Genomic DNA, 24,125 nt, shown 5'->3' on the forward strand with positions numbered 1-24,125 from the left:
AAATGAAGCTCCACTTTTGTTTTGTTTGAGGTTACTTGACATAATAATTAGTATATGTTCTATTGTAAAAATATATCTAAAAGTGTCATGATGCATGCTAGCAGAAATCTGAAAATACACTCAGTTTAGTTCCTATATTTTATTTCAGTTCAATTTAGAACTATTTGCAGTGTTTCAGACTCGAGTGTTCCTATATTTTATTTCAGTTCAATTTAGAAGTATTTACAACTGTTCAGACTTGAGTTTACAACGGAAAAACATTTGGAAGTTTAGCGAGCAAAAATACTTGTTAGATTCATTTAAAAAGTGTCGTATAGTTCAAATTTTATATATAATAAATTCATAATGAAATGTGGGAACAATTCAATATGTGTGTGTGTGTGTGTGTTAAAAACATAACAGTACAGAGAAATTTGGTACATACTCATCGAAAAAATCGCATCAGTTTGAGAGGCACAGAAAAGAAAATTTGGTGCCAATAAAGTTTGAGGGAAAAACAACTTTAAAAAGAAACATGAGAAGCTCACAAATTAATTATGTGACATTGACGTCCAAGTTCTACAACTTATCCATACAAACAAAAACGGTGGTCTGTTCTACAAAGGAAAATTGGCTTAATTAAAAATATTGTTCAGTACAAGTTAAAAACGATGGTCCGTTCGGAATAAAAGAAATGACAGAAATTCAAATTGTAAAAGTTCAAGCAAAAGAAAACCCCATGCAATTCAAATGGTAAAAGTACAAGTCATAAAATAAGAGAAGTCGAGAACATCGTTGTAAAAAAATGTTTAGTTCACAAAAAGAATAAAAAACACTTTCTTTTTGAAAAAAAATATCATTCAGTTCGATGATATAAACCATGCAAGTATAGGGCCGACGATACAATAACATTCAGTTCAACAATATAAATCATGCAAGTTCAGGGCTAGGATACAATAAACTGTTGAAAATTTACGACAAAAATATTACCCAAAAAACAGAGCAAAGTCTAGTTAGTGAAAACACGCTTAGTACAAACCCATGCAAGCATCAGTACAAGTACTTTTTTTGGAACCATTTAAAATTACTCTATAAAAAATAGCTCAGTACATACATACACATATATTTGTATGCCTACTCTGTTTTTCACATAAGAAAACAGCAGGATCCGTCATGTCTTATTCAAGATTACTCTAAACGGTTGCGAAGTAGAGAAAACGTACAACATGACTAAGTTTTGCATTTTCGATAGCTCTCAAACGATATATTATTTGCCCCATTTTGACAAACTTTTATAAAAAACGTGTTCAAAACCAATTTTAACCGTATTTGAATTCGTATTTAAACCATAAGGAATTAGAAAAAACTTTCTATACACAAAAGTTGCGCATTTTCCATAGCTTCCGAACGCCGTACCATTTGCATCAATCCGTCAAACCGTTTGCAAAAAACAGTGAAAATACATTTCGCCCAGAATTTCAATGTTATTCAAATTACTTTTAAATTATATAGAATTTGAAAAAATAGTTGATATATGGAAGTTGTGGATTTTTACAAGCTTTCCAACGCCATGTCATTTGCTCAATTCCGACAAACCGTTTGAAAGTTAAGTTCAAAATATGATTCACATTTTCAGTTTTGAAAAAAATGGTATTTTCAAAACTGCTCTTAAATCATAATTTTTTGGCAAAAACAAATTATAAGATTGTAATGTGGATGTCAAGAGTTTTCGAATGATATATTACATGCCCCGTTTCGACAAAAAAATGGCAAAAAAAATTGAACTAAAGAAAATGATTTTTAACAGCAAAGTAAAGCATCAGTTCAACTGCTCGAAGTTCATCAGTTCAACCGCTTGAATTCATCAGTTCAAGTAGGATAACAGAATAATATTCTGTTACGCGTAACAGAATAGCTCAGATGTATGTATGTATGTGTGTGTGTGTGTGTGTGTGTGTGTGTGTGTGTGTGTGTGTGTGTGTGTGTGTGTGTGTCTATATATATATATAAACCTTCGGATTGCTTTAGGATGTGTGCCGACGTGGTAGGTATAGACACTAACGGGTATAATGATTTGCAATACTTAATTGGAAAGGTATTGCAGTGTACTAATTAATTTCTTATAACTATGTGTGAATCAGCGACTACTTACTCTCATTTGGATGGAGGCATTAATTAGAATGCATGCACTATAAAACATTCCCCAGAAAACGAGAATCTACCTAATTATAGCTTTGCATGTGCGTGTGAAAAACATGTACTAATTAATGCATAAAAGGAAATGATTAAAAGCTGCCTAATTTTTATTGTACACACTACACAAGTATTGATAACGTGTCCTTTTAAAAAGATACAGGTATGCGTAGTGGTGTCTACCTAGCTGTGTTTAGGGCATATACCCACAAATTCTTTGAGGATAAGAGATATTTTTTTGGGTATGTAGCCACAATATTATAGTATGATTCGTCGAGTATCACACCTCTGCTACATCTCTATCGGGTATCTTGTATAGATGCTCATACAACGTAAAAAATCATTTGTCAAGGTAGTTGGTTTACATACATGTATCCACTTATATTTATTGGTATATACCAATATATTTTTTACATCAAGGTACATACATACAAAGAAATACTTTGAGTATGCACTGATTTTTTTTGCGAAAACTTAAGTATTACAAATATATCAGACTACGTGTGTAGGTATCTAAAATCTAGAATAAATCATAGGGTATATTCGATTTGAGGTATGTACACACAGAGAAACACCATGAGTTGCACCATATTTTGCGAAAACTTGAGTACAGACTTACAAATATATCGAAAACGTTTGAAGGTATCTAAAACCTAGAATATTCATAGGGTATATAGCTACCCAAGTACAAGTGTATGAGTATTTAGACTATTTTAACATGATTATAGTAGAATTGTTTAAGAAAAGAAATCTTTTACGAGAGAATCAATACCATCCAGTTTTTGGAAACCAGTAAACAATCAATGCCGTGAAGCTTATTAATGCATGAGAATAGAAAATGGAAAGAAAATTATATGGAAGGTACTACTGATTATTTATATTTATTTGTAGAAAATGCATTAGCGGTTCGGGTCCGAACTAGGTGCCCTAGATAATTTACCTAGGTGCCCTATATAGAAAAAAGCAAAGATATAAAGTTTCACCACAGAGATTGCAATCACGGACGCTCATATGTGTTGGGATCTGCTCCCTCACCTTTCCCCATTTGCATTTTCTTCTTTTAAGTGATCGATGGATAATTCCTCTTATAGCCAAACCTGGACCACTCACACTGCGTCCAGCCCTGTAGCGCACAGTAGTAGGCTGGCAGGACAGCAGGTTTGACAGTCGTCGGCCCGTGATTGCAGCCGGAGGTGTGGTTCTGGAGAACCGTCGCGGCCCATGTACATGATAGGTGCGGAACTTTATCCACCATCTTTCTCTCTCGCTCGTTTATCCACCCCGTTGCTCTCTCTCGCTCGTTCTCCATCCCATCCAGATCCCGCCGCCCCCAACCCTCTCACCCTTCCCCTCCACAACGAGCCACCTCTACCATCCCGGCGAGTCGCACCGCCTCAACCCTCTCCCACCCTCATCTCGGTGCTCCCCATCCCTTCATCATGCTACCCAACGGGATCCCTCCCTCTTCTGCTGCACAAATACCACTGAGATGGGGAGACGGGGCACGTCGATATCGTCATCAACCTCGCCGAGCTTGATCCGGGGAGACCAGGGCCCCAGGCTGCCGTAGTGCTGGACGCTGTGGCCGTCTCCTCCCACTGGCGGGAGACGCAGGGCCTGTCGCAGGCTTACTTGGGAGGGTTGACGGTGGGCACGACCTGTACTGCTTACTGCTGGCCTCTCACGGCCTTCTCCTGGTCCACAGCTACTCCGTGATCCAACTTGGCGGCATTGAGAAAAGGCCTGTTTTTTTGTGCTCGAACTTCTTGCTTCTTCCCTTTGATTATTGGTTCGCGTGTGATTTTGTGGTTGCTTGGGCTGGATAGGACGTCAAGCTGCAAAAGTAGTAGTAGCCAGGTTACTACTACTCCAATTCTTTCTAGATTACTTACCAGGACATTGAATGAATCCAATTCTTTCTAGTTTGTCTGCGGATGTATATCTAAACTTTTGTGTTCGTAACTATGGCCCTCTGACTGTAATGTTGTTGTTTTGAATTTCCCCCTCGCCTGCTCCCTGATCCAGGCCTGCTCTGGTGTCTCAATGTTTTTTTGTTTGGTTTCCTGTGTGATGCATTTTGGATTTGATGATGCAGGTGACTGGCCGTAGATGTGGTCTGTTGTCCCAAGCTTCTGCCTCGAGGTCGCCATGCTTCACCAAGAATCATGCTGGTGCTGCCTTATGCTCGCCATGCACAGAACTGGGGTCGTGAGGAGGAAGACAAGGCCACGCATGAGAAAATTCAAGATGGAGGTGGCACCAAACATAACTTGAGCCTGATTTTTTTTTCCTAGCTTAGCGTTTTGCTTTCATAGGTTTGGAGCTCTAAATTTAAGCTTTTGCTCTGAATCTTCAATTGATCCATAGGTTTCTGATCGTTCTGAACAAATTTGTGATACACTGCTGCGGACGCACCAATACGAGGAGTGCTGGATTTGGTGACCGCGCTTGTATATGCTCTTAATGGTAAAATTATCGAGCAAACACGCAAACAAATAGAATCAACAAATCAAGGATCAACTGACTGGCATGCGCGAGGCAAAGGCATCGAAGACCACCACCAAGAAAACAATGATGTGCAGATGGAAACGCCAACTGCGGTCATGCTATTGTTTAGAAATGTTGTCCCCTCGCACTCTAGCTTTTTTTGTGCTTCGTGCGCGTTGGTCTATATTTTAGATAACTAAAGAACGAGTGGGTGGTAGATAGATAGACACATAGATAGAGAGCAATAGAAAGCGGATTGTTATTGGGTGGGAGAGCGTTCAATCAGATGTTAAAGGACTAGAGAGAGAGAGAGAGAGAGAGAGAGAGAGGTAGATATATCACTGCACGGCTTACACAAAAACCTCCGCCTTACATTGACGGAACGATGCATACCCACCCACCGACATATCACGCGGAACCTCCGTAATGCACTGCGGGAACCATCAATACACCTACAGTAGGAACCCTTTTTTAAGGAACAAGAACCCTTCCAAACAACATAGACCATGAGCATATTGACGGCTTTTACACGTCGTTGATGGGAAAGAGGGCGAGAATGATATTCTTATTCTTGGTTTCACAGAAGTTTTCCAACGCAGCCGTGCATTCACACACACACACACACACACACACACACACACACACACACACACACACACACACACACACACACACACACACACACACACACACACATATATATATATATATATATGTATATATCATATGTAACCTCCGCTTTTGTGTTATATCGGATGGGGGGGGGGGAGGGAGAGATTGATCGATCCTCATATATCTTTTCATCAAAAAAATTGCATAGTGCACACGGGCGTTCTGGGGATGGGGGCACATCTTATGGGTGAACGGGACCCCCGCCCCCCTCCTCTTCGGCCGCATTGACATATCACGCGGAACGTCCGTCATGCATTGCAGGAACCATCAATACACCTACAGTACGAACCCTTTTTGAAGGAACGAGAACCCTTCCAAACAACATAGACTGTGAGCATATCGACAACTCATACTCATTGTTGATGGGATACTAGACCGATCTCTTACTCACTAACAGTCTTCTCTCTCTATTTAACTTTCTATCACCCTCTTTGTAATTCTTTATCATCTAGACCAATGCGCACACAACATAAAAAGAGTTAGAGTGGAAAAGACCAGGCAGAGGCGCCATTGCAATGTTTGGAAAACATTCTTGGCGAAGCCATACAACGATGCACTTATATGTTGTGAAAGGGTGATGGAGGCAATTAGAAGCTATCATGTCATTAAAACTCAATATTGTCATCCAGAAACCTTGCATGGTGTTGAAGGGTGTCGGTGGGTGCAACGTCCATTGTATAGAAAGGTTCTCGTTCACACATAAGAGGGTGCCCTTATGCGGGAATGTAGTTCTGACAATGTAAAATGGAGGTTCCTGTGTCATCTAAATGATGTGGTGATACTAGCTAGATATCTCCCCCCCTCTCTCCCGTGCTAATAGGGACGGGTCCTCCTCTTTGGTGGGCCAACCTCCGACAGCCACGGTCAGCACTCCGGTGGGTGAAGACAGAGGGCAAGTGCGTGTTGAAATCGAGGACGCGCACGGCCTGCTGCCGCTACAAACACAGAGCCTGCTGCCGCTACAGTCTGACAGGGTGCAACACCCATGCTTAAACTAAAGCCGAGAAACTGGGGCAATACACGCCAGACGGACTCAAAATGGCACGCTTAACAATGACACACGGATGCGATTTCTGAACCTGAGCATTCGTGGTTTAAGACATTTTGACCAAGAAACAGGACGTATTACCCGTGGCCAGGGGAGATCCCTAATCGCACACTCGTGCGTTTTGTTTACACCAAGTAAACGGTGTGGCAACTATGGCAGCTGTTCAATGAGCAGATGCACATACACAATGTAATTAACTAACAACGTCATCTATAGATGCCAAGTACTGCTTGTGACAACCACATATCGCTTAGAGCATCTACATCTAAGCACCTCAACCCACCCTCTGCCGAATCCTCACAATGGCGGTGTCGGATGCACGGCGGCTCCGGTGAAAGAATGCCAAAGCACTTCGCAGCGATAGCGAATGCGAAGGCGAGGATGCACATCGAGGAGATGGAGCGCTTGCTCCGAAGGCTAGCCGGTGTGCAGATGGACCCGTCGGACGATGTGTAAGACGTTCGTCACAAGCTCCGGCGATGATAACAACCCTCCGGCGGCTGACGCCTATACCGACGGCCATAGCAGCACCGCCAATCGCAAGGGGAAGGGCCTGACGAGAAAATGGAAATTTCCTACGCCCTTTACCGTATAATTTAATTGTTTTTATTATGTTTAACTACTGCCCGGTCGATGGAAACTATTTATTTTGGTTGTCCGATGATCCCATCTGTGAATTATGCCTGACTTCCATAGGTTTGTTGCTCGGGCGTTGATCTACGTAGGTTAAATTCCGTATGTTTTATGGTTGTGAGGGACAAAATTTGTGATACACTGCTGCGGACGCACCAATACGAGGAGTGTTGGATTCGGTGACCGCGCTTGTATATGCTCTTACTGGTAAAATTATCAAGCAAACACGCAAACAAATAGAATCAACAGATCAAGGATCAACTGACGGGCATGTGCGAGGCAAAGGCATAGAAGACCACCACCAAGAAAACAACGATGTGCAGATGGAAACGCCAACTGCGGTCATGCTATTGTTTAGAAATGTTGTCCCCTCACACTCTAGCTTTTTTTTGCTTCGTGCGCGTTGGTCTATATTTTAGATAACTAGTGAACGAGTGGGTGGTAGATAGATAGACACATAGATAGAGAGCGATAGAAAGCGGATTGTTATTGGGTGGGAGAGCATTAAATCAGATGTTAAAGGACTAGAGAGAGAGATAGGTAGATATATCACCGCAAGGCTAACATTACACAAAAACCTCCGCCTTACATTGATGGAACGATGCATACCCACCCGAGGGCACCTTCTTTTGCGCACAAGAACCTTCTCCATAAGGTGGTCGTTGCACCCACTGACATATCACGCGGAACCTCCGTAATGCACTGCGGGAACCATCAATACACCTACAGTAGGAACCCTTTTTTAAGGAACGAGAACCCTTCCAAACAACATATACCATGAGCATATTGACGGCTTTTACACGTCGTTGATGGGAAAGAGGGCGAGAATGATATCGGATGGGGGGGGGGATGGAGGGAGAGAGTGATCGATCCTCATATATCTTTTCATAAAAAAATTGCATAGTGCACACGGGCGTTCTGGGGATGGGGGCACATCTTATGGGTGAACATGACCCCCCTTCGGCCGCATCGACGTATCACGCGGAACGTCCGTCATGCATTGCAGGAACCATCAATACACCTATATTAGGAACCCTTTTTTAAGGAACGAGAACCCTTCCAAACAACGTAGACCGTGATCATATCGACAACTCATACTCGTTGTTGATGGGATACTAGACCGATCTCTTACTCACTAACAGTCTTCTCTCTCTATTTAACTTTCTATCACCCTCTTTGTAATTCTTTATCATCTAGACCAATGCGCACGCAACATGCATAAAAGGAGTTAGAGTGGAAAAGACCAGGCAGAGGCGCCATTGCAATGTTTGGAAAACATTCTTGGCGAAGCCATACAACGATGCACTTATATGTTGTGAAAGGGTGATGGAGGCAATTAGAAGCTGTCATGTCATTAAAACTCAATATTGTCATCCAGAAACCTTGCATGGTGTTGAAGGGTGTCGGTGGGTGCAACGTCCATTGTATAGAAAGGTTCTCGTTCACACATAAGAGGGTGCCCTTATGCGGGAATGTAGTTCTGACAATGTAAAATGGAGGTTCCTGTGTCATCCAAATGATGTGATGCTACTAGATATCTGCCCCCTCCCTCTGTCCCGTGCTAATAGGGACGGGTCCTCCTCTTCGGTGGGCCAACCTCTGATGGCCACCGTCGGCACTCCAGTGGGCGAAGACAGAGGGCAAGTGCGTGGTGAGGCCGGGGATGCGTGACTGCTTGGGGATGGATGCAAGGAAAAGCCGGGGAAAGGCACCGGCGCTAGGCAGCAGAGGGGACCAGCGACGCGACAATGAGGCATCGGAGGCGAAGAAGACGACTTGAATGCCACATATTAGCCGCGACTGCCTGCGCGGATTTATTGCCGTTAGATTGAGCATCATGTTGTGTATTAAAAATGCCAGATGTACTGGGGTTTTCTTTTTGAACACAGAAGTTCTCATTCATTTAACCACAACGTACATATACAATCTTGTATTGCATGATGCATGAAACTGTAACAATATCTGCTTTTAGGCGTATACCTATGATTGAATTTAAACACCTGTAGCTAACAGATGTGTTCTGAATCTTCAGTGCCAACTTGGCTTGACGATGGACTCTAAAATTATAACCTCTATTGATATGAATAAGTTTTCGGCATCAGTGGATTAAATAAGGTCTTTTAGGGGCCATTTAGTGAAAATAAAACCTCTGCTCGCCCGGGATTTCGTGAAGAGGTAGGCCTGGCTCTTCGTGCAGCCTGAGCTCAGCCGCAGGTGAGAGAGGGCTGCCGTGAGAGAGAGGGAGAATGACCAAGTGAGCAAGGGGAGGAGCTGCGTTCTTTGAAAATGCAAGCACGCACGCACACAGGACGATGGACGGATGCTCTTTCCCATTTACACCGCCCTTTTTACTGGCATTTGGCCCCTTAAATCGGCTCGTGCTTTTTTTTACCGTGTCTGTGGACCAAAGATGATATTTTTCACTTTATTACCACTGCAGCAAATACGCTCTATAAGAAACTGTGCAACAGCATGCTCACCACCATCCCTACTGCAGCGGCAGCCAGCAGGCAACAGCAGAGCCCTGCCGCTCGGGGTGAGGTTTTGGCAGGAAACGTACTGTTTACCTACATCCCGTGAGCTTGTGCACCTCCGCTCGTCTCTTCTGGATTCTAGCCACACATGCATCAATAAAAGTGGCAGGACGCGTCGCTGTCCATTTACTAGTCCAGAGGGTGCCGAACCTTTCGTTAAGTTGGCTATACGAAAATGCGGTTGTGCCTGTAATTGCCATCATGGGTCAAATTTAGAAGTTTGCTGGAAATAGCTCATATCGGTCCTGCCACTTCAGAAAGTCCAAGCTGCCTTTGTTCTGACTATGCCTGCGAAGCCACAAAGTAGGTTTCCATTTCCGGGTCTGCGACTCTAGAAAGGTTCAGCCCCCCTTTCCTCATCTGTCATGGCGAAATTCAGTAATTGATAAAATCAGAACCTTATCCACCTAAAGGTGCGGATCCTAAAGCGAACGAACGGTTCCGATAACAACCACCCGAGCTAGTGTGGGTAGCAAATCCATGTTCTATATATATATATATATATATATATATATATATATATATATATATATATAGACGGTCTATTCTGCTAATATTAGCAGAATAACTATTCTGCACACCACTTTCGCACTGCACGCTGAACGCAAGTGCACGTCATTCTTTGAACCAAGTGTGCTGCAATACTCACACAAGTGAACTTCTCGTCGAAAAAAACTGCACGCGTTATTTTTTTCGGTATTGTTTTCGCTCTAATTTTTTAACCGTTTATCGGAACGATGCGTGTAATATACCGTTGAAAGCTATGGATTAGGCGCAACTTCGACATGTTAAACACTTTTCGAGATCCCACACGGTTTAAGAGCAGTTTTGAAAATTGTGCGGCCCATGACGAGTGGCAGCGAGCGTTTTTTCGCGATTTCTTCTAAACCGCTCGTCGGAATGAAGTAAACGATACGCCATTGGATAGATATCGTCAAGGTGCATCTTTTTCATATATTAAATTTTCTCTAATTCCTTATGGTTTAAGAAGAGTTTCAAATTTACTAAATCGCGGAATTCTGTTTTTCAAATTTTTTCAAATTTTCGGTACTGTTTTCACTCCAGTTTTTGAACAGTTTGCCGAAACGAGGCGTGTGATACGCCGTTGGAAAGCTAGGAACGAGGCGCAACTTTCATATGTTGAAATATTTTTGAAATTCATAACGGTTTTAAGTTAATTTTAAAAATCATGCAGCGGACGACGAGTGGCAACGGTCGTTTTTCGCAAATTTTTTACAAACCGGTTGTCGAAATGATACAAATAATATCCCGTTGGAAAGATATCGACGAGACGCAACTTTTTCATGTAGATCACTCTTTCTAATTCCTTACGGTTTAAGAGCGGTTTTGATTTTACCGAAAAGCGGACACTCTGTTTTTCGCAAGACCAAAATCGATGTGTGTACTTCATCGGTCAGAAGAACGCACTGCTTCAAACGGAAAACCGCACTGCAGCAAATAGTCAAGTGAACTTCATGATTTCTTTTTGTCGAACATAAACATTCTCGCACAAGTTTTTGTTGTCTTTTTTTTAACTTTTTTTCGAACGAGTGTGGACCACAACACTTCCGAAAATGAACTGCAACACTACCAAAAGTGGACCTCATGAGTTTTTGTTGTCTTTTTTCATACTTATTAATCTTTTACGTGCGTTGACCAAGCGAGTGGACCATAGGGACCGAACGAGTGAACTACATCTAATATAGAAGCGAGCTTCTTTGAGATATTTTTTCCCTTTTACAAGTGGGACAAGTGAACCGCGGAGAAGTTTTATAAAAAACTGCATGAGACAACAAAGTGAGCTTCAAAGCCACATCTATTTTGATAAATACATAGTGAGCTGCATCGTTTCCTTTTAACCATGAAACAAGTGGACAACACTTTGTTTCTTCTTTATTAAATGCAATGAACCACAAGACTCCTCGAAGTGGGCTGCATCCATTTATGTTTCTCTTGAAAAATGACCCATTAATGCTTATTGAAATGAACTTCTCAACAAATATTTTTTACACAAAATTCATCATATCCCAACCAGATACATTCGATAGACACAAAAAAACCACAAACAACAGATTAAACTGCATGCCGCTTTGCTCCGAGTTGCACGCCACACATGAGGGGTCGACTACACTGCAGTCAAATGGCCGGTGAACCGCACAATGTGGACCAGCGAACTATACGACGCGTCGGGGGAGAGCTCGCCGATACACGACCCATGAAATATGAAAACCAACAAAAATGTCCTGAACTTCAACCGTGCCGTAGCCACACCGCATCTTCTGCTGTTGGGAAGAAGAGAACCACAACAGATCTCAGTAGTGAAAAAACAATAGTAAATTGAGATGCCACGTGAACTTCTCCCGTCACGGATCTCCTGAAACTTCACTGCAGCGAAGACGAAATGGACTGCAGCTGCACGCAAAAAAATATAGCAAGTGCACTAGCATCAAACCGCATCATGCTTGCGCCCGAGCTGCATGGGGCTACCGAACTGCAGAAGCCAAAAAATTTGCCGATGCCCGTGGATGAGCTGCTCGAGGGCTCACGATGCACTTCTCCAAGGCTCGCGGTGCATGGCTCGAGCTGCAAGGGGATGGTGTGGTCGCGCTGGAGATGGGGACTGGCTAGGGGGAGGGCGACGGGCGGTTGGCCATGGATCTGGCCCAGGGTCGGAGGAGGGAGGCGAGCTCGCGGCGATCACCAGCGTGCCTGGCTTGGTCGTCTGCTGCCGGATCCCAACGCTGGCGGCATTGCGGGATCCTCTGGATTCGACGACGGGGAGGTGCTCTGGCCGGAAGCGGTGGGTAGGGGCGACGCGCGCAGGGGCGAGGTCAGGCGGCGCGCAACTGGTACGGGGTGGGGCGACACGTGACCGGGGCGAGGTCGGGAGGCGCGCATCTGGTATGGGGTGGGGCGGCACGTGACCGGTGCGGGGCGGGGCTACACCAGAGGATGACGGTGGGGCTGCACGGGCCGGCGCGACGGCGGAGGTAGAAGGTGGCTGGGGAGGAAGGTTGGTTTCAGTCGGTATGGGTGGGCTCGGTGGGGAAGAAGGGAGAAGGGAGGGCCTCGGCTACTGGCCGGGACGGCAGAGCTAGTTGGGGGTTGGTCTGGGCGGCGAGGGAGGAAGCCGGTGGTGGCACGGGATGGATTCAAGGGAGGAAGAACGTGGGTTGGTTGTTCGGTGGCGGCGGCGCGTGGCCTTGCCGGCCACCGGGGAAGAAGGTGGGGTGGTTGGGATTAGGGTAGGGGTGGGTTTGTGTGGAGGAGAACGTGAGGTCATGGGGAGGGTGGGTTTGTTCTTTTAATTTGGTTGCGACGGGTTGGCTATGTGGTGCGTGTTGGCAGGTGTTAGCAGGATAAGCGTTTTGGTGTGCAGAATAAGGGTCTTAAGGGGTGTTATTATAATAGACCCACCATATATATATATATATATATATATATATATAATAACCAACACAACTCTCTACATAAATTTCCGAGCACTGACACTACAAGAAATATGTCAACTTGTGACCACCACTATTGGTCACTGAAAGGTCATTATTTTTCATTTGCGACTTTTTTGTGACCAAAAATAGATAGTCAAAAGCTAGCGGTCGTAAACTAAAATTAACGACCTTCTTCGGGATAAGTTCGTAGATGTCTATGACCAAAACAAAAGGTCGTGGAATCCATGACCTTTTGTTTTGGTCACTGGCTGTCTGCCCAGGCCACGTCGGATCCGACGTGGCAAAATTACGACCAATTGAAAAGGTCGTTGATAAGATTCAGCCCAGTCCAATTTGGTGTTTTAGATGGGCCGAGCCCAACAATTCGGCCTTTTTATATGTTTTTTTCTTATTAATTTTGGCCAGCTATATGGGCCAGGCCCAACTATTCTGCCTTCCAAATTTCTGGGTTGTCGCTATTAATTTTCCGTTTTCAACCATATTATTTTTATGCTGGTCCCACTAGTCAGATTGGTCCCACTTTTCATGCTGATATCACAATTGGACCCACACGTATGAAATTTCAAAATTTGTCAAACAATTTTCATAAGTGGGTCCCCCTGGTGAGGTTTCCATTTCATAGGTACTGAAGTTATATACACAATCAATATTTCAAACAGACTATAGAGCAAATGAAATTCATCCAGAACAACACTATATATTACAATACATAATATGCTACTCTGACTAATATTACACTCCTGATATTACAATACATAATATGCTACTCTTGCTGATAGGCTTCACGGCTTCACACTTCATACTTCACCTATGCAAAAAAAAGAAGAACAAGAACCTATAGGCAGCATCAAACATAGCTTATAAGCAAGAATTGACAATAAGCTCAATTTAACAACACAAGATTTTGATATATTTATACAGTTCATGAGGTCAGCTGACTATTAACGACTTTCCCATAGATTACAAACAATTATGTGTACAAGGCAGTTCAACATTTAAGTTGGAAGGTGTTCAATAGCAAAACAGAACATGACATATACTAGAAAACTTGAACTGGCAATATGCAACTAAATTGGCTATTAATATAGCAAGCATGACATGACAACAACTGCTTGATAGATTTGATTAAACGTGTATGAAGCAGCAGCACGCATAGACAACGGCAGTGAGGTAAAACAGATTATGGTGCCTGCCAAGTGAGGTAAAAACAGATTATCAGCAGCACTAGATAGGCCACACATCTATGTTTCTATCAGCAGCACACTAGATAGGCCACACATTTATTACATTTACATGGTGGTGGCTGGCTGGCAATCATGGCTGCTAGCTCATGCTGCCAGCGTGCGTGCACATCTCCCCGCTGGAACCAACCCAACCTAGATGAAGAAACAGTAGCAAACCAGTAGCAAACCACACATGTACCAGTAAACTTCAGCATGAAATAGTTTCTCGCCAAAAGAAACTACCAAAGCATTTCCAAGGATTTCAAAGAAACTGCCTCAAGTCGATTCATCCAATGATATTATTTTCCACAAGCAAAAAACTATGGTTCAGCTCCCACATGGGAATGGGGTTTTTTGGGTTTCAAGACACAAATCACAGAACTGGATAGGCATATAGAAGGTACATTGTGAATCTATGGCATCAACCTGCTCGAGTTACTTGTACTCAGTGATGAGCAACTGCTTCCTCCTCGGGCTTGGTCATCTAGACAGCCAAAAAAACATGTAAGTGTAAGAAGATGGATTGATGGTAAAAAGAGTGAAGAATTCTGATTCAGTGAACATAAAATCAAATGTACATTATAATATTGCAAACAAGAAAATAATAAGCCTAATATGAAGATAATTGTTTTTGAGAACAATTGTGATTCAGTGAACAGAAAACAAGACGTTATTATTTCAGCAGTGTTACTCAATATTTGACAAGTATGGTTTCATGTATACAAGTTAGGTAGAGCAATGTACAAGATAAATCGTTTTATATAAAGCGTGTCCAATCAATATCCAAAATGCTATCGAGAAAAGCATAGAAACAGAGTCCCAAAAATCTAATTAGCTACTGCGGCAATAGCCACTCGGCAAGCCGGCAGCGGCAGACTGGGGCGAGGGTTGGGGAGGAGGCATGTGTTCTCAGGTTATTAACAGGGAAACTGGGTGATTAACATCTCAGAAAAGAAAAAAACAACTTAAAATATTGAGTGCGGCAGCAACATCTACTTGTTACTGGAGTCCCAGTTCAAGATGGCCAGAGGCCACTTGGCACCATGGGACCTGCACAATTTCCATCATATATATGAATGAGTTAGGAAGTAAAGTAGAGTTGAACTAACCAGTCTCATACATATATATAAAGTATGCTGCACTGCTGCTAGAGAAAGTTTCATAGGCTTTCAAGGGAAGGGATACATGTTGTTCAGCTGCTGTGTTTATTTTTTGTTGTTGGGGAAAGCAATAGCTTAATCAGTTCACTTCTCTAATAGTATGAACAGCCTATCACTCAAACAGTCCTTGAGTGCTAATATAGTATTGTATTGGTAAAAGAAACATGTCACCATGATGAGCTTTAATAGTTAGCACCATTTTTATTAGAGAAGTTCAGAGGGAGATTTGAGAAATCTATATTAGAGAAAACTTCAATGCATACAGAAGTTCTCTCAAGTCTCATTGCAAATATCAAGTGCATACAGAAGCTTTGATTTGAGTGGGAATGGTACGAAAGGGGCATATAAGACAATATACTCAAGAGTTTCATATCTACATAGAAATGATGCTGATCACATAGGTAAATAACAGTTCTTCATACACACACCAACCAGCACCAAAAAAGTATAGGTAAATAACAATCTCACACTATTATCACTAGTGCACAGTTCTTCATAGAAGAAACACTGCCTAATACAGACCTACCTAGGAAATCAAAATATTATAGGAATAGGTATATCCATATATTTTGAGGATGAACAGCAGCAAATTGATATACTTACACGCACACATGTAGTTTTAATTAATTAAATGAGCAGGCAAGAAAGGCAATTGGAAATCTAGGGGCAGGAGGTAGTGAGTGCAACGCATGAGGGATCGTCAAGATGTAGGGGATGGAGGTGTCTCACTTGGTTTCAAAATAAGATGCACACAAAGACAACCACATAAATATAGCAGTGCATAGTACTGAGGAAAACAGGGACATCTCTTTGCCAACATGTATAATTCGGAGCAGCAATAGCGAGCAGAGGAAGATGAGAGGGAGATGGAGATGCTACCTGTCGTGGTGGGTTGGTGTGGATGTGCTTGAGCTCGGGGTAGGACCTCTTGGTCACTCTAGGAGCATAGCAGCAAACCCCTCATGGCCCTCCTGCTCGCGATGCCGTACAAGACCGCCACGTAATAAGAATAGCAAAATATGAGTCTGAACCAGGATATGGATTCAGCAACAATAACCATCGTCAACAAGCACACTTCCTTTCATGTAGGTTTAAAATATGAAACAAACTCATGATTCAGTTATATATGATAAAACAGAACATATGGTTCAGTTATAGTCATACCACCTATACAAAGATCAGGCAAAGATATATTTTGACCTGAGGACCAGCATGTCTGCCTCAACAACTATCTAAAATATCAAATATGCCAACAATTATTTATTGATGCTTCCCACTAAGATTCATTAGCTACAGGTGAAATGATGAGAGGTCCAGGAAGAGCTAACACTTCATATAATCAACACACAATGATAATAGTAATTAAAAGGAGAGAACCTATCAGATAAAGCACGCAATTTCATCTCAATCTGTTTGTGAAAAGGATCGTTCAAGCCTTCAGAATTCTTATTCTGATTTTTTAAAATCTACCCTCGGATAGGACAACTTGATGGGTCCTGATAAACCTAAACATATGGGATATATAACAGTTTATTTTTGCATGTATATATAACAGCTTGTACCCAAGTGGAGAATTAGCAGAGAGATAAATGGATGGGTTAAGTGTGTGTCAGTAGCAACCTCTAGCGACTTGTACCCAAGTGAGATATACTGAGTTAATCTCTGTGATTCTTAGATCTAGTCCTGCTCATGTTCTTATGTAAATAAGCTCACCAGTGATGTGGCAATTTGTTTCACTGCATGTAATGAGGTCTAGTTGCACAGCAAGTTTACCGTCCAACCAAACACCCTCTTACAAGCAGAAATGTATTCACTTATATATAGTGTATTTGTAGTGCATAGGAATTTATAGAGCTCTCAAACAAAGCCAGCCGGAATAGGGAGAGAAGGTAGGATGAACCTTGCGAGCAGTGGAGCAGCAATAGCGGATCTAGGTTGCACGGCGGCGCAGCACCTCATAGCGGAAGTCGTCGAGGACGTCATCGACATGGTACACAGCAGTCTTGAGGTCCACTTGTGGACGGCGGGGTCAATCACGTCCTTGTACACCTTGTCCTGCCCTTGCACATACACCTCCTGCATCCACCACACACACATTCATTCATTTAGCAGCATCACCAAGTGTATGCATGCGTATGGAGCAAATTAAACTCTCAAATCTGAACAATAAACAAGGTGCACGCAATAAGCAAGGGAGGGACACATCGCGGTCGGGATCACCCACCGATTGGTGCCTCCCAACCGCTGACCTGCAGCTAGCTCCAAGCCATGATTCAACCTACCAGCAAGCTAAACAATCTAAGCATCTCCCTCGGAAAGGCTGAATCTATGTATGCAACAAACCGGAAGGCAGCATTCAGGATCATGTACGTATTCCCCACTTCCGAATTAAGAAGCAAACCAAAAGAGCTCCATAAAGTGAGCTCTGTGTTGCGGCCAGGGAAGGGAAGGGATCCCCTCTCCCTGCGGAACTGGCAGGGAGCGGTGAGCAAGGTAGGGGGCATAGGGGGCAGGGGTCCTAAACTGAGCTCACCGGGAGGGGCGGAGGGAGGCGGGTTCTCGAGGGGAGCGGGGTGGGGAGGGCGCGACCGGGGAGCGAGCCCCTGACGCGGCCCCCTCAAGCAGGCGGGCGGGCGGGCGAGCTCACCGGAACCCTAGCTCGGCCCGGCGGCCGGCACACGGTCAGTAGCCGGCCGTCCTGTCGATGACCGGCGTCTTGGTGGTCGGGGAAGGGAGGCCGAGGCCATGGCCGTGGAGGGAGAAGGAGGTCGAAGACGGAGGGGCCTCGATTCCGCGAGGCTGGGGCAAGGGGGAGGGCCATGGCCGGGATTGACGGCGCCGGGGACGCCCCTGCCGCTCGGCTGCCGTGAGAGGGGGAGCTTCGAGAGGTGGGAGGGATAGGAGAGGGAGAGGGGAGCTTCGAGAGGTGGGTGGATAGGGGAGGGAGAGGGGGAGCTCGATGCGATCTGAGATCGAGAGGAGGGTCGACCGCCATCAGTGGCGGCGGCGAGGGCATGAAGGGGGTGGGGCTAGATCGAGAAACCCTGGGGAGAGGCGGGGGTGGGGGGGACGGCGGCGGCGTGAGGGGAGGGGTGGATCGAGAAACCCTAGGATTCGGGGTCGGGGGAGAGGCAGCGGCGGCGGGAGTGGATCGGGGAGAGAGGAGGGGATCTGAGTTAGGGTTTGGGTAGTTAGGCTGCGGTTGGGTGAGAGGGTGAGGGGGTGAGGGCTGCCGTTGGATCCGGAAGCATCTGACGGTGATTGATGCATGATCCACGTGATATGCCAACAGACCAATCCGAATGCACCAAACAATTTGAAGACCTTTTGACCATATAAATTGGTCATGATTGATAGAAGACAAAAATTTCATTTCATTTTTCAGTGCTCTAAATGAGTTTTTTTTATGAAAGACCTATCAACTATATGTTCAAATGTTATCATATTTTGCGGAAGTTTACATCCTAGATTTGCAAATAATAGTGACAAAGAGAGTTTTCATTTACTTTGGACGAAAAAAATCATTTTTTTCATTTTTCGAGTGTCCAAAATGAGTTTTTTTGGGAAGGACCTATAATATATTTGTTGCCAAATTGGACCAAATCAATTTTCTTAAATACTAGGACATACTTAATGCACAATTGACCAAATGGTTTGATGTCAAAAACTTTTATCCACCTCTCATGAAAAAGACAAATTCCCGCCGATTCAGCTGGAAGCGGGTCAAATTCGAACTGTAGCTACCTTGTAGTTTGCTCTTTATTTTTTTGCAAAAATCATTTCTAGGTACATAAGTATCTATTTAATCAGAGAAACACCAAAAAAATTCCAAGATTCAACCACTAGCTAGGAACGGTCAAGCCCGCCGTTTTGACCGCATTTTGAAACGGGCATAAAAAATTAAAAAAAATCAAAAAATTGGAAAACCTTCGCATTGTGTCATTATATGTGACCAAGTTTCCAGGAAAAATAGTAAACTTGTAAAACGGTAATTATTTTAAAAAAGTGTTCTTAGAAATGAGCTATCGTGTGTGAAGGTTCATGGCTTTCAAGCCAAATGATCAATCTTATGGCCACATTCATGGCATAGTTTGCTCAAATGATCTCATATTGTGCAAAAGGGTGCATCTTGGAATTCCAAACAATGTTGCCTAAGGGAGTTTTCATTTTCTTTTCACGGAAAATACACTTTCCATTTTCCGAGTGCGCGAAATTAGTTTTTTTTGTGAAGGACCTACCATATATTTGTTACAAAATCGGACCTAATCAATTTTATAAAATAATAGGCCATATTTAATGCACAATTGACAAAATGGTTGGGTATCAAAAGTTTTAATCCACCTCCGGTGAAAAAGACAAATTCCCGTCGACTCAGTTGGAAGCGGGTAAATTTGAACTGCAGGTGCCTCATTGTTTGCTCTTTATTTTTTTCCAAAAATCATTTCTAGGTAAATAAGTATCTATTTAATCAGAAATACACGCTTTGATGGCGAGACATCGAGGTTTGGACGGTTGCCGAGGGCCCCAACTCTAGAGCGCATAAGCTCGCATGCCCGCCACGTGGTCACCGCGTGACCGTGGCATTGCCATGCGTTCTGGGTGGCCTAGGCATGTCTAGTGGGTTGGGCACTCCCTAGGTAGGTGCTAGGAAGAAAATTATAACATAAGATTCTCATGAGGAGACCGAACTATGCTCAAACATGAACTAGTAGCCAAGTGTTTGATTAGCGGTACGGGAAATGCACATGGCCAATGGGAGTGAGTTTTGGCTGAGGATGATCATATACTAAGAAGAATATCTTCACAAATTTTTAAGGAAATCAAGAATATATAAATAACACTTCCTTCACAAAGTGCTGCTCTGAACAGAATAGGAAAATGAATATTGTTGAGTTATTTTTGAACTAGGCATGGAAGGTTTTTGACATATTCGATGAAGATATGATCCATAGAATTTATGAGAATTTTTTGGGAATTTTTGGAATAACAGAAATATAGGTTGATTCGCAACCTAGGGCAAAAATTGACACATGGACATGACACATAGGCAAAACTGATAGATGGTGCATAGTCATCACAACCCACCACAATTTACAAGGCTGTGACCATCTATAGTGGTCGTTAACAACTAGAAATAAGGCAGCGGACCAGCACTGTTTGCTTTATGACCATTTCATGTAAGGAAATTACGACCTTTCTGACCAAAATGGTCGCAATGGTTTAGGGTTTGGAGCCCCCCGAACAGCTTTTGACCAATTGGTCTCAAATGGTCATAGATCTATGACCAATTCTTCCAGGGTCACTGACAGAAGGTGAGTAGTTGACATATTTCTTGTAGTGTGACATCTATATCAAATGGACCATGTTCGTCAGGATGGAACTTTTGCAGGTAACTTATAATACTGTCATGTTCTGTTAAAATCAGGAGCAAGCAGATAACCAAAATCAACAAAGTAACTTTCTCTACAAACAAATCTACTTAAGAAATGAAGCTAGAATGCATATAATACCATTTTTCCAAACAAGTCAATTGGAAACCCTACATATGCAGTGGCTGCTGGCGTCCATGATCCTCAATATGAAGTTACGTGTGCAAGCAAACTTGAAGGAATATATTGAAGCATCCCTTGACCCTTCATCTTGACCAGTCGCATGAACTTGATATGGAGTAAGGTGCAAGTACATACTTTCAAGTTTGAGCAATCGGTCCATTAAAAGAACTATTTGATTAACCTACAAAGCACATCACAAACTAGTCATGGTCTCCCTCTCTCCCAGGTAAGTGTGTGTTGAGATCTATATAGAGATCCGCATTCTAAAAAATAACAAGTGAACAAGCACTTAAGCTTAATATTGCCTTAAATGGCACTCAACTAAAGAAAATGTAGTTATACAATGGTATGACTTTAGGCACCTATGCTGAATGTTGCTTTGTATGACACTCAACCAAAGAAGATGTAGTTATACAATGGTATGTCATATATGCTTAATATGGGCTGTCTATGCAGTAGAACAAAGATAGGAATAAGATATGCAGCGTTATGGGTCAGTGCTCTTCTAGAAACTGCAGCAACTGCATTTCCATCATGACCAACACAATCGAATGACTCACAGAGGAGCGACCTACTGCTAATGCTTAAGCAGATAGTGGTCTGGTTTAGTAAAGAATCAAACATTTACTCCCTCTGTCCCACAATATAAGATGCTTGAAAAACGATCTTATATTGTGGGACAGAGGGGGTACATGATTATGTGTCCTTGAAGAAAAAGTCGACAGCATTTAATCATAGACACCAAAATACAACATGACAGTATTCGATATGCACAATATATCACATCATTGTATTCGGATAAACTGGTAAGTTAGCATAGATTTTAAATACAGTTGGCTGACTCACATGAATATTATAATGCAATAACTTGCTCGGAATGTTAAGATCCACTAGCTGGTGGTACAAGTCATAGGCGTGCCACATAAATTAATGTGAGAAATATAAGAGACTAGCAAGCATTGAAATTACCCTACAAAAGAAAAACCATTGAAAGCAACATAAGTCACCAACATTTGACTTTTTATTCTATGAAACCAAAACTAGATAATCGTAAGGCGACAAGGAAACAAAAAAGTTGAACTGTAGTTGGTCCTTACTTTCGCTCATTTGAGCTTTGGTTTCAGATCTCTATCAATTATTTGGCGAGTGAACCTCCTAGCAAGCTTTTACTGCTTGTGCTCAGATGGATTGGTTTGTTCAAGTTCAAGGCCTTACACAAGAACAAGCTCATTTGGATACTGACAGTGACTTGTGCATCGTCTCCTACTGGATTGATACCTTGGTTCTCAAAACTAAGGGAAATATTTACGCTACTTTGCTGCATCACCCTTTCCTCTTCAAGGGAAAACCAACGCGAGCTCAAGAGGTGGCAAAGTGCTTAGCTTTGGGTTCAATCTTGCGGTGTCCTTTCCCAGTGACAGTAGGGACAGCAAGGCATGTATTGTATTGTTGCCGTCGAGGATAAAAAGATGAGGTTTTCATCATATTTCTTGAGTTAATTCCTCTAGATCATGTCATCTTACTTAATGCGTTACTCCGTTCTTTATGAACTTAATACTCTAGATGCATGCTGGATAGCGGTTGATGTGTGGAGTAATAGTAGTAATTGCAGAATCGTTTCGGTCTACTTGACACGGACGTGATGCCTATGTTCATGATCATTAGCTTAGATATCGTCATAACTTTGCACTTTTCTATCAATTGTTTGGCAGTAATTTGTTCACCCATCGTAATATTTGCTATCTTGAGAGAAGCCACTAGTGAAACCTATGGCCCACGGGTCTCTTTTCCATCATATAAATTCTCTTTTACATCATACTAGTTTCCGATCTACTATTTTGCAATCTTTTACTTTTCGATCTATAAACCAAAAATACTAAAAATATTACTTTACCATTCATCTATCTCTAACAGATCTCACTTTTCCATGTAACCGTGAAGGGATTGACAACCCCTTTGTCACGTTGAGTGAAAGTTGTTGATTGTTTGTGCAGGTATTCATTGACTTGTGCATTGTCTCCTACTAGATTGATACCTTGGTTCTCAAACTGAGGGAATACTTACTCTACTTTGCTGCATCACCCTTTCCTCTTCAAGGGAAAAACCAACGCAAGCTCAAGAGGTAGCAGGAAGAATTTCTGGCGCTGTTAAAGGGGAGATCTACGTCAAGTCAAGCCATACCAAGTACCAATCATAAACTCTTCTCTCTTGCATTACATTATTCGACATTCGCCTCTTGTTTTCTTCTCTCCCCCCTCTAAAATGATTTTCGAAAAGATTTTCCTTTACTTCACCCATCTTCCTTTCGTCTTTTTCGCTTTCTTTTTGTGTGCTTGTGTGTTAGATCGTTTGATTCGCCTTGATGGCTAGTCCTCCTATCATTGTTAACACTCCCGATAATGAGGTCCTCAACTTTAAAAAAAGGGAGAGAGAAAATCTAAAAGATGCTTGGTGTAGAATTTGCAATGCTCAAAATAGATCTACTCGAAAGCAATCCACTGCCATTCTTCTTCGCAATTTTTATGTGGGTGTCACTCCTTGGAATAGATATGTTCTAGATACTATCACCGGGCAAATTTCTTGGGGAGCCATACTTCTGATTCTTACAATGCCATGATAGATTTGCTAGGCCCCCACCTCTTTTGATCAATGGAACTATTTTAACCATGGAACATTTGATGAAAAGACTTGATATTATTGAGGATAAAATTGCTACTGTAGAGTTGATTGAAAATTTGGATAAAAAGATTCATAATCAGATTACTCAATATGGATCTAAAGTAGGAGTTACTCTAAAGAATCTTAGAGAAAAGGAACCCATAGTTAATGAAAAGATAGATCAAGATTCTACTAGAATTGATAAACTCGAAGATATTATTACCAACTTGGGTTCCGCTTTTTCCTTAGTTAAAACTACTCAAAATTTTCCTCCTACTAAGATTTCCAAGTTTACCCATGTTCCTAACACTACTGGAATCAGCTTCTTTGCCGTCTGCCATGGCAGACGGCAAAGGCATAGATCCTGGACGGCAAACTTCTTTGCCGTCTGCTAGCCGACGGCAAACTGTCCGTATGAACAGGTGCCAGCAAAGGCCTTCTTTGTCGTCCGCTTCCTAGAAACGGACGGCAAAAGGATTGTGTCGTCCTCCATCTGAGGCCAGCATACGGCAAAGACAGCGAACGGCAGTGGGG

This window comes from Triticum aestivum, chromosome 1B, assembly GCF_018294505.1.
Source record: "Triticum aestivum cultivar Chinese Spring chromosome 1B, IWGSC CS RefSeq v2.1, whole genome shotgun sequence".
NCBI classification, from domain to species: domain Eukaryota; kingdom Viridiplantae; phylum Streptophyta; class Magnoliopsida; order Poales; family Poaceae; genus Triticum; species Triticum aestivum.